The 9,908-nt window shown below is 46.9% G+C and overlaps 1 protein-coding gene across 1 annotated transcript in view; it reads left to right on the top strand.

The window, feature by feature from the left end:
* The first annotated feature begins 3,769 nt into the window (after positions 1-3,769).
* TMEM232 (transmembrane protein 232) overlaps positions 3,770-9,908 on the top strand; it is a 303,917-nt gene continuing 297,778 nt past the window's right edge. The window contains 1 exon segment of the mRNA XM_030193465.1: positions 3,770-3,848. The gene's annotated coding sequence lies outside the window, so the exon portion shown is untranslated.

Below are 9,908 nucleotides of genomic sequence, written 5' to 3'. Positions count from 1 at the left end.
AATAGTCCGGTGCGGGTACACCCTCAATTTGATTTCCAAACCCCCAAATTGCCCACCAGGAGCTCAGTCTTTCAGCTCCTACCACAAGCAGATACTTGCAGAGGAACTCTCCGCCCTTCTCAGCGCCAATGCGGTCGAGCCCGTACCACCAGGGCAAGAAGGGCTGGGATTCTATTCCAGGTATTTCCTTGTGGAAAAGAAAACAGGGGGGATGCGTCCCATCCTAGACCTAAGGGCCCTGAACAAATATCTGGTCAAAGAAAAGTTCAGGATGCTTTCCCTGGGCACTCTTCTTCCCATGATTCAGAAAAACGATTGGCTATGCTCTCTGGACTTGAAGGATGCTTACACTCACATACCGATACTTCCAGCCCACAGGAAGTATCTTCGGTTTCGGCTGGGAACACAGCATTTTCAGTACTGTGTTTTGCCTTTTGGCTTGGCGTCTGCACCCAGGGTTTTTACAAAGTGCCTGGCAGTTGTGGCAGCGTCGCTACGCAGACTGGGAGTGCATGTGTTCCCTTATCTGGACGATTGGCTGGTGAAGAACACCTCCCCGCAAGAAACTTTACAGTCTATGCGGATGACTATTCAGGTGCTAGAGATGCTGGGCTTTGTCATCAATTACCCCAAGTCCCATCTCGTCCCTGTGCAAAAATTGGAATTCATAGGAGCTCTGTTGTGCACACAGACAGCTTGTGCTTATCTCCCAGGACCCAGGGCAGACAGACTTCTGTCTCTGGTTTCCAAAGTGCAAGCATCTCAGCAGATCACAGCTCGGCAGATGTTGAGATTGCTTGGCCACATGGCCTCCACAGTTCATGTGACACCCATGGCACGTCTACACATGAGATCGGCTCAATGGACCCTAGCTTCTCAGTGGTTTCAAGCCACAGGGAATCTAGAGGATGTTGTCCGGCTGTCCACCAATTTTCGAAATTCCCTCAGTTGGTGGACCATTCGATCCAATCTGGTCTTGGGACGCCCATTCCAAATTCCTCAGCCTCAAAAAGTGCTGACGACGGATGCATCCCTGCTCGGGTGGGGAGCGCATGTAGATGGGCTTCACACTCAAGGAGCTTGGTCTCTTCAGGAGAAGCATCTCCAGATCAACCTCCTGGAATTGCGAGCGATCTGGAACGCTCTGAAGGCATTCAGAGATCGGCTAGCCAACAAAATTGTTCTCATTCAGACAGACAATCAAGTGGCAATGTATTACACCAACAAGCAAGGGGGTACCGGATCCCGTCCTCTGTGCCAGGAGGCCGTGCAGATGTGGCTATGGGCCTATCAAAATGGAATGTTTCTCCAAGCCACTTATCTAGCCGGTGTAAACAATGGTCTGGCCGACAGGCTGAGCAGAGTTATGCGGCCTCACGAGTGGTCCTTGAACATGACTATTGCCAAAAAGATCTTTCGAGTTTGGGGAACTCCATCGATAGATCTTTTTGCTTCCCAGGACACTCACAAGGTTCCTCAATTCTGTTCCAGACTCCAGGCCCACGGCAGACTAGCGTCGGATGCCTTCCTCCTTTTTTGGGGGACAGGACTCCTGTACGCTTATCCTCCCATCCCTTTAGTGGGGAAGACTCTCCTGAAACTCAAGCAGGACCAGGGAACCATGATTCTGATAGCGCCTTTTTGGCCCCGCCAGATATGGTTTCCACTTCTTCTGGAACTTTCGTCAGAAGAGCCATGGAGATTGGATTGTTTTCCGACCCTCATTACTCAGAACGAGGGGGCGCTTCTACATCCCAACCTCCGGTCTCTAGCTCTCACGGCCTGGATGTTGCGAGCTTAGAGGTTGCCTCCTTTGGTCTCTCTGAGGGTGTCTCCAGAGTTCTGTTTGCTTCCAGGAAAGATTCCACACATAAGTGTTACTCTTTTAAATGGAGGAGGTTTGCCGTCTGGTGTGACAGTAACGGTTTAGATCCTTTCTCTTGTCCTGCACAGACCTTGCTTGAGTACCTGCTGTATTTATCCGAGTCTGGTCTTAAGACTAACTCGGTCAAGGTTCACCTTAGCGCTATCAGTGCTTATCATTCACATGTTGATGGCTTGCCGATTTCTGGACAGCCTTTAGTCATGCGTTTCATGAGAGGTTTGTTTTTGTCAAAGCCCCCTATCAAACCTCCTCCAGTGCCATGGGATCTCAATGTCGTTCTCACCCAGCTGATGACGACTCCTTTCGAGCCACTAGATTCCTGCCATCTGAAGTACTTGACCTTGAAGGTCATTTTCTTGGTGGCTGTTACTTCAGCTCGTAGGGTCAGTGAGCTTCAAGCCCTGGTAGTTCATGCACCATTCCTTGTCTTTCATCATGACAGAGTAGTCCTCCGCACCCACCCAAAGTTTCTACCGAAGGTGGTGTCGGAGTTCCATCTGAACCAGTCAATTGTCTTGCCAACATTCTTTCCCCCTCCTCACTTGAGCCCGGGCGAAAGCAAGTTGCACACTTTGGACTGTAAAAGAGCACTGGCCTGTTACGTGGAGCGGACGCGCCCCTTCAGAAAGTCCGCCCATCTGTTTGTTTCTTTTAATCCCAACAAGAGGGGAGTTGCTGTCGGAAAACGCACCATCTCTAATTGGCTAGCAGATTGCATTTCCTTCTCTTACGCCCAAGCCGGGCTGACTTTGGACGGTCATGTCACGGCTCATAATGTTAGAGCCATGGCTGCGTCGGTGGCTCATCTAAAGTCAGCCACCATAGAAGAGATTTGCAAAGCTGCGACGTGGGCTTCGATCCACACATTCACATCATATTACTGCCTTCAGCAGCATAGCCGACGCGACAGTCGGTTTGGGCAGTCGGTGCTGCAGAGTCTGTTTGGGGTTTAGAATCCAACTCCACCCCCCTAGGCCCATGTTTATTCTGTTCCAGGCTGCACTCTCAATAGTTGAATTTGGTTTCAGGTCAATTTTGTTTTTTGTCCTCGCCGTTGCGGGACCCAATTGACCATTCTTTGTTGTGTTGAGTGAGCCTGGGGGCTAGGGATACCCCATCAGTGAGAATATTGGCCTGCTTGTCTTTGGAGAAAGAGTAGTTACTCACCTGTAACAGGTGTTCTCCGAAGACAGCAGGCAATATATTCTCACAACCCTCCCACCTCCCCTTTGGAGTTGTATTCCTCTAATTCTTGTAATTAACTGAGGAATGTGCCCGCGCGGCGGGCGGGAAAGTGGACGCGCGCATGCGCACTGCATCCGCCCGCGCGACGGGGGACATTTTAGACTTTGTCATGGACTTTGCTGGAAAGTCCTCCGGGCCGACGTGACGTCACCCATCAGTGAGAATATATTGCCTGCTGTCTTCGGAAAACACCTGTTACAGGTGAGTAACTACTCTTTCTACCACTACCTGAAGGCCATCAGGACCTACTAGAGAGAGAATAGCCAGAGCAGCAAGGATACAATCATGCTTCTCCCACACCACGTTGATCTCACAGAAATATCTCTTCATCTTTGCCTCGAATCCCACTGCTTAGAAGGGTAGGACCCAGGGAACCTCCAGCCCAGACGCAGCTCATACGCTGCACCAGAAAGGGGCAGAGGAGAAATGTGGAAGCCCACACCAGTCTGTCTTTCAGCCATTTGGCTGACCACTTATCTCTTGGAGCTAACGGGTCCCTGGCCTCTACAACTCAGGTACCAAACCTCAGCCCATGCACAAGAAGCTTGCGCAATAGTAGCGCTGCGGCGCGAGGCGTAACAGTTGGCTGAAGGCCTGTGACAGTTCGTATTGGTGCGCATGCGCTTAAGGGTGTTACACATTCGCTTTCCCCCTGGTAGTCAAGGGAGCTGGATGGTAAAGCAAGGAGGGGAGACGACCCATAGTGAACGGCAGTGAGGTAAAAAACAACTCCCCCTCCAGAAACGGAACCTTACCAAACCCTGAAATTGGTAGATGATAGCTCACTTGGCAGTACTGCTGTATTTTCGCACTGACTTGGTAGTCTCAGTTTCACAAACTTACCCGCTTATCAGGTTTTTGGGTCAGCGCAGTTGAGAGTGGTAGAAAAAATTGGTTGTGGCGAAGCAGCTCCTCCGATGGCTTGTGTAAAGTAGTGATATATTGCATTAGCAACGACAGTCGTTACTTAGTTACAACTTTTTTTCTCCCAGTCTCATGTGATGTCTATTAAGATGCTTTGCAGTTAAATTGTTATGCTTTTCAAAATGCAGAATATTGGAAATAATTATGCAGAAGGGACCCCTGTCTGTGTGTCCTTTAGCAACATTTCTCTTCAAAAACGTAACGATAAAATACCAAATTTGGCATGCAGGAAGAGCATGAAAAAAAGTTTGAAAACCACAGACAAATTCTTCGTCTAAAAATCCCATTTGCTTTAGATGGATTTGCTTTAGATTGGTGTGCTTGTCAGTGGTCCACAGGTATGCCATGGGATTTTGTGGGAGGACATTACACAGGGCTGCTTTTAGTTAGGGGCAATAGGGGTGGCAGCATAGGTCTTCGTGCTCCAAGGAGGCCCATGGCCTGACATGTTCAGGGCTTAAATTGTGCCAGACTCTTTACAGAAGAACATAAGAATAGCCACACTGGGTCAAACCAATGGTCCATATAGCCCAGTATCCTGTTTCTAATGGTGGTCAATCCAGGTCACAAATACCTGGCAGAAACCCAAGTAGCAACATTCCATGCTACCAATCTCAGGGCAAATAGTGGCTTCCCCATGTCCATCTCAAAAGCGAACTATGGACTTTTCCGCTAGGAACTTGTCCAAACCTTTTTTAAACCCAGATATGTTAACCGCTGTTACCACATCCGCTGGCAAGGAGTTCCAGAACTTAACTATTCTTTGAGTGAAAAAATATTTCCTCCTATTTGTTTTAAAAGTATTTCTATGTAACTTCATTGAGTACAAAGACCAGGGGACGCTCAACGAAATATATGGAAATACTTTTAAAACAAATAAGTGGAAATATTTTTTCACTTGGGGAAGCCACTGCTTGCCCTGGGATTGGTTTCATGGAATGTTGCTACTAATTGGGTTTCTCTTCCAGGTACTTGTGAACTGGATTTGTCACTGTTGGAAGCAGGATATTGGGCTAAATGAACCATTGATCTTACCCAGTATGGCTATTCTTATGTGTCCCGTAGTCTCTGCACTTCTTGAAAGGAAACAGTGATTTACTTCTACTTGTTCTACACAACTCAGGATTTTATAGACCTCAATCATATCTCCCCTCAACCATCTTTTTTTTTTCAAGCTGAAGAGCCCTAAGCTCTTTAGCCTTTCCTCATATGAGAGGAATTCCATCCCCCTTATCATTTTGGTCACTCTTCTTTGAACCTTTTCCAGTTCTGTTATATCTTTTTTGACATACAACGACCAGAACTGAAAGCAATACTCAAGGTGAGGTTGCTTCATGGAGCGATACAGAAGCATCATAGTAGTATTGGTCTTATTTACCATCCTTTACTAATAATTCCTAGCATCCTGTTTGCTTTTTAGGCTGCCGCACCACACTGGGCAGAAGATCTCTCTGTATTGTCTACAACACCTAGATCTTTTTCTTGGGTGCTGATTCCCAAGGTGGACCCTAACATCAGGTATCTGTGATTCAGATTGGGAATGTGCAGCATTTGTCTACATGAAATTTCATCTGCCATTTGGATGCCCTGTCTTCTAATTTCCTGAGGTCTTCCTGCAGCCCTCTTGTATTTTAACAATCTTGAATAGTTTTGTCATCTGCAAATTTAATCACCTCACTTGTCATTCTGATTTCCAGATAATTTATAAATATGTTAAATAGCATTAGTCCCAGTACAGATCCTTCTCCATTGAGAGAAATGGCCTTTTAACCCTACTCTCTGTTTTCTGTTCAATAAGCAATTCCTAGTCCTCAACAGAACATTGCCTCCTATCCCATGACTCTTTAATTTTCTCAGGAATCTCTCATGAAGAACTTTGTCAAAAGCTTTCTGAAAATCTATATACACTACATCAGCTAGCTCACCTATAGCCACATGTTTATTCATGCCTTCAAAGAAATGAAGCAGATTGGTGAGGCAAGATTTCCCTTGGCTGAACCCATGCTGACTCTGTCCCATTAAACCATGTTTGTCTATATGTACTGTAGTTTTATTTTTTATAATAGTTTCCACTATTTTGCCTGGCATGGACGTCAGGCTTACTGGTCTGTAATTTCCTGGATCACTCCTGGAACCCTTTTTAAAAATTGGCGTCACATTGGCCATCCTCTAATCTTCAGGTACTATAGACGAGTTTAACAACAGGTTACATATTACTAACAGCAGATCAGCAATTTCGTGCTTGAATTCTTTGAGTACCCTTGGATATATTTGCCTGAATACTTCCACATATATGTACACCCATTCATCCATATCCTATTGTATAATCCCCATCTTCACCTCCACGTACTTCTGCACACCTGTCTCCCCCCCCCCCAAACTGTCAGTACCATGCCAATGCCTTTGTGGTTGTACAGGCACAAATATGGAGGGGTCCAAAATTGCTCTCAGTTCACTGGTGGGGGTGTCAGTTCAGTTTGGTATGGTCCTGCTCATTGTCCCTTACATACAGCTCCACATTCAGGGAGGGGGTATTATGGCCAAAACTCTGCTGAGGCATGAGTGGCTCATCTCTACCAGTCTCTTTGTCCTTCATACTGCTCCTGGCACCAGCTTTATCTTGTTACCACACCAGATGCTACTGTTCCATGCATTGGTCGCATCGCACAGCCTGCAATTGATGTGAACAGTAATGATGCATCTACTGTGAGTCTGCTTTCTCCATAGGGGCTCATGGGCTGGCAGCAATTCCTGTACTGCTGGTGTGCACCGCCACAGCAGTCTGTGACCCATCAGGAGATGCCTTATAGGACAATTTGTCCTTTCCCACCACCCAAAGACTCATCTTCCCACTGCAGGCACAGGCAGCTCCTTGTGACTCTGGGCAAGTCACTTAACCCTCCATTGCCCCAGGTACAATTAAGTACCTAAGCCGCATTGAGCCTGCCATGAGTGGGAAAGCGCGGGGTACAAATAAAAAGTATGTTAAAGTAAAATTACTTTTCAAGACAGAAGTTCTCTTACCTGAAAAAGTGCTGTAAGCAGTCTTGAACTAAATTGGAAGGGTGTTTAGAAATACTAAATTATTTTATTATAAGATACATTGTTGATACTGTGCACAACCAGATGGTTCAGTTGCTGTTGCAGTTTCTTGGACTGATTATTGAACCACTCATAAGTTCTATAACTCTAACTCTTGACATGATTTCTTTGGAAGCATTTATACTGTTGTTGTGGTTCTGGTGACATCTAGTGGCTCTGAATGGAGGAAAAGCCTAGGAAGCAACCATGAGGATTTCTGATTTCTTGGTGTAGAAAATAGTTTGTATGAGCAAGATCTTGGAAAGATTGACTAGTAATTGGAAAATAGATCTTATTGCCAGTTTGTTGAAAAAGCATAGAGATTATTTTGCGTTCAGTGAAAGATATCACATTTTTGTTTACTGTTTGGCTTTTAAGTGTTTGTACTTTGAAAAACTGCTAATAAAACTTGTTATGTAGTAAATGTCTTATATTTATATCTTCACTTACTTGATCCTTCTTTTCTGCAATAATATTCCTGAGTATGTGTTTTGTGGACTCATTGTTTTGCTGTCCACTGAAAAGGAATTCATGGGAAGGGGGTGGAGCAAGATGGTGACAGCTTGTGGGATAGTTTCCATTGCAGAGATCAAATTTGTTCTTTGTTTTGTTAATGGTGACTGGGTGTTGAAACAGTGGCACTGAGGGCCAGATGCACTAAACCTAACGAGCCCACAACTTGCGTTTTAAACTGGTTCCAGCCAGTTTAAAACGCAAGTAGTTTACCGGGGGGCATGCACTAAGGGCATTTTCCCTGCCACGGTAGCAGGCAACGAAAACGGAATGCAAATTATTCAAAAGCTGTTATAATGAGCTGCACTACCGTTGTAGCCCATTATAATGAGATGCACTACCGTTTTTCCGATTCCCTTACCGTAGGAACCCTAACGGGAGGTCTGCACCTCTCGTTAGGGCTCCTATGAGGGAATTGGAAAGGAAAAGGGCCCCCCAAAAAAGGTAAAAAAGAAAAAAAAAAGCAGGGAGCGCATGTGAGGGGCGTCCTTTATGGAAGTACTCTCCCTGCGCTGGATGTTGAGAGTGTAGACTTTGCCTCTTTGGGTCTGTCAGAGGGTGTCTCCCGCATCTTGCTTGCTTTCAGGAAAGATTCCACTAAGAGGAGTTACTTCTTTCTATGGAGGAGGTTTGCCGTCTGGTGTGACAGCAAGGCCCTAGATCCTCGCTCTTGTCCTACACAGACCCTGCTTGAATACCTTCTGCACTTGTCTGAGTCTGGTCTCAAGACCAACTCTGTAAGGGTTCACCTTAGTGCAATCAGTGCATACCATTACCGTGTGGAAGGTAAGCCGATCTCAGGACAGCCTTTAGTTGTTCGCTTCATGAGAGGTTTGCTTTTGTCAAAGCCCCCTGTCAAACCTCCTACAGTGTCATTGGATCTCAATGTCGTTCTCACCCAGCTGATGAAACCTCCTTTTGAGCCACTGAATTCCTGCCATCTGAAGTACTTGACCTGGAAGGTCATTTTCTTGGTGGCAGTTACTTCAGCTCGTAGAGTCAGTGAGCTTCAGGCCCTGGTAGCCCAGGCCCCTTACACCAAATTTCATCATAACAGAGTAGTCCTCCGCACTCGCCCTAAGTTCTTGCCAAAGGTTGTGTCGGAGTTCCATCTGAACCAGTCAATTGTCTTGCCAACATTCTTTCCCCGTCCTCATTCCTGCCCTGCTGAACGTCAGCTGCACACATTGGACTGCAAGAGAGCATTGGCCTTGTATCTGGAGCGGACACAGCCCAACAGACAGTCCGCCCAATTGTTTGTTTCTTTTGATCCCAACAGGAGGGGAGTGGCTGTGGGGAAACGCACCATATCCAATTGGCTAGCAGATTGCATTTCCTTCACTTACGCCCAGGCTGGGCTGGCTCTTGAGGGTCATGTCACGGCTCATAATGTTAGAGCCATGGCAGCGTCGGTAGCCCACTTGAAGTCAGCCACTATTGAAGAGATTTGCAAAACTGCGACGTGGTCATCTGTCCACACATTCACATCTCATTACTGCCTGCAGCAGGATACCTGACGCGACAGTCGGTTCGGGCAGTCAGTGCTTCAGAATCTGTTCGGGGTTTAGAATCCAACTCCACCCCCCTAGGCCCATGTTTATTCTGTTCCAGGCTGCACTCTCAGTTAGTTGGATAAATTGTTAGGTCAATCTCAGTTATGTCCTCGCCGTTGCGAGGCCCAATTGACCATGGTTGTTGTTTTGAGTGAGCCTGGGGGCTAGGGATACCCCATCAGTGAGAACAAGCAGCCTGCTTGTCCTCTGAGAAAGCGAATGCTACATACCTGTAGAAGGTATTCTCCGAGGACAGCAGGCTGATTGTTCTCACAAACCCGCCTGCCTCCCCTTTGGAGTTGTGTCTTCCCTTCTCTTTGTCTTGCTACATATGAGACTGGCCGGCACGAGCTGGTTTCGGGCGGGAAGAGGGCCGTGCATTGGCGCGCGAGGGCTAGCAAAGGATTTTGCTAGTGAAGATTCCGATTGGAGGGGCTGCCATGGACGTCACCCATCAGTGAGAACAATCAGCCTGCTGTCCTCGGAGAATACCTTCTACAGGTATGTAGCATTCGCTTTACCCGGCCCCCAATGTTGATGTAGACACATAGGTTTGCCCTGGCCCTGTCCTTTCCCACACTCTCCTTTGTGGATGCAGGCACATTGGTTCGTCCTTTCCCTGCCTTTCCCACTATACTGATCCTCCGGAGTTGGAAATTTGTCTCTATTGCTGTTGCCTCTAACTTTCCTCACAGGGTTTAAAAAAC

Source organism: Microcaecilia unicolor, chromosome 2 (genome assembly GCF_901765095.1).
Source record: "Microcaecilia unicolor chromosome 2, aMicUni1.1, whole genome shotgun sequence".
NCBI classification, from domain to species: Eukaryota; Metazoa; Chordata; class Amphibia; order Gymnophiona; family Siphonopidae; genus Microcaecilia; species Microcaecilia unicolor.
The sequence above is the reverse complement of the archived record's forward strand: the minus strand, read 5'-3'. Positions and strand labels throughout refer to the sequence as shown.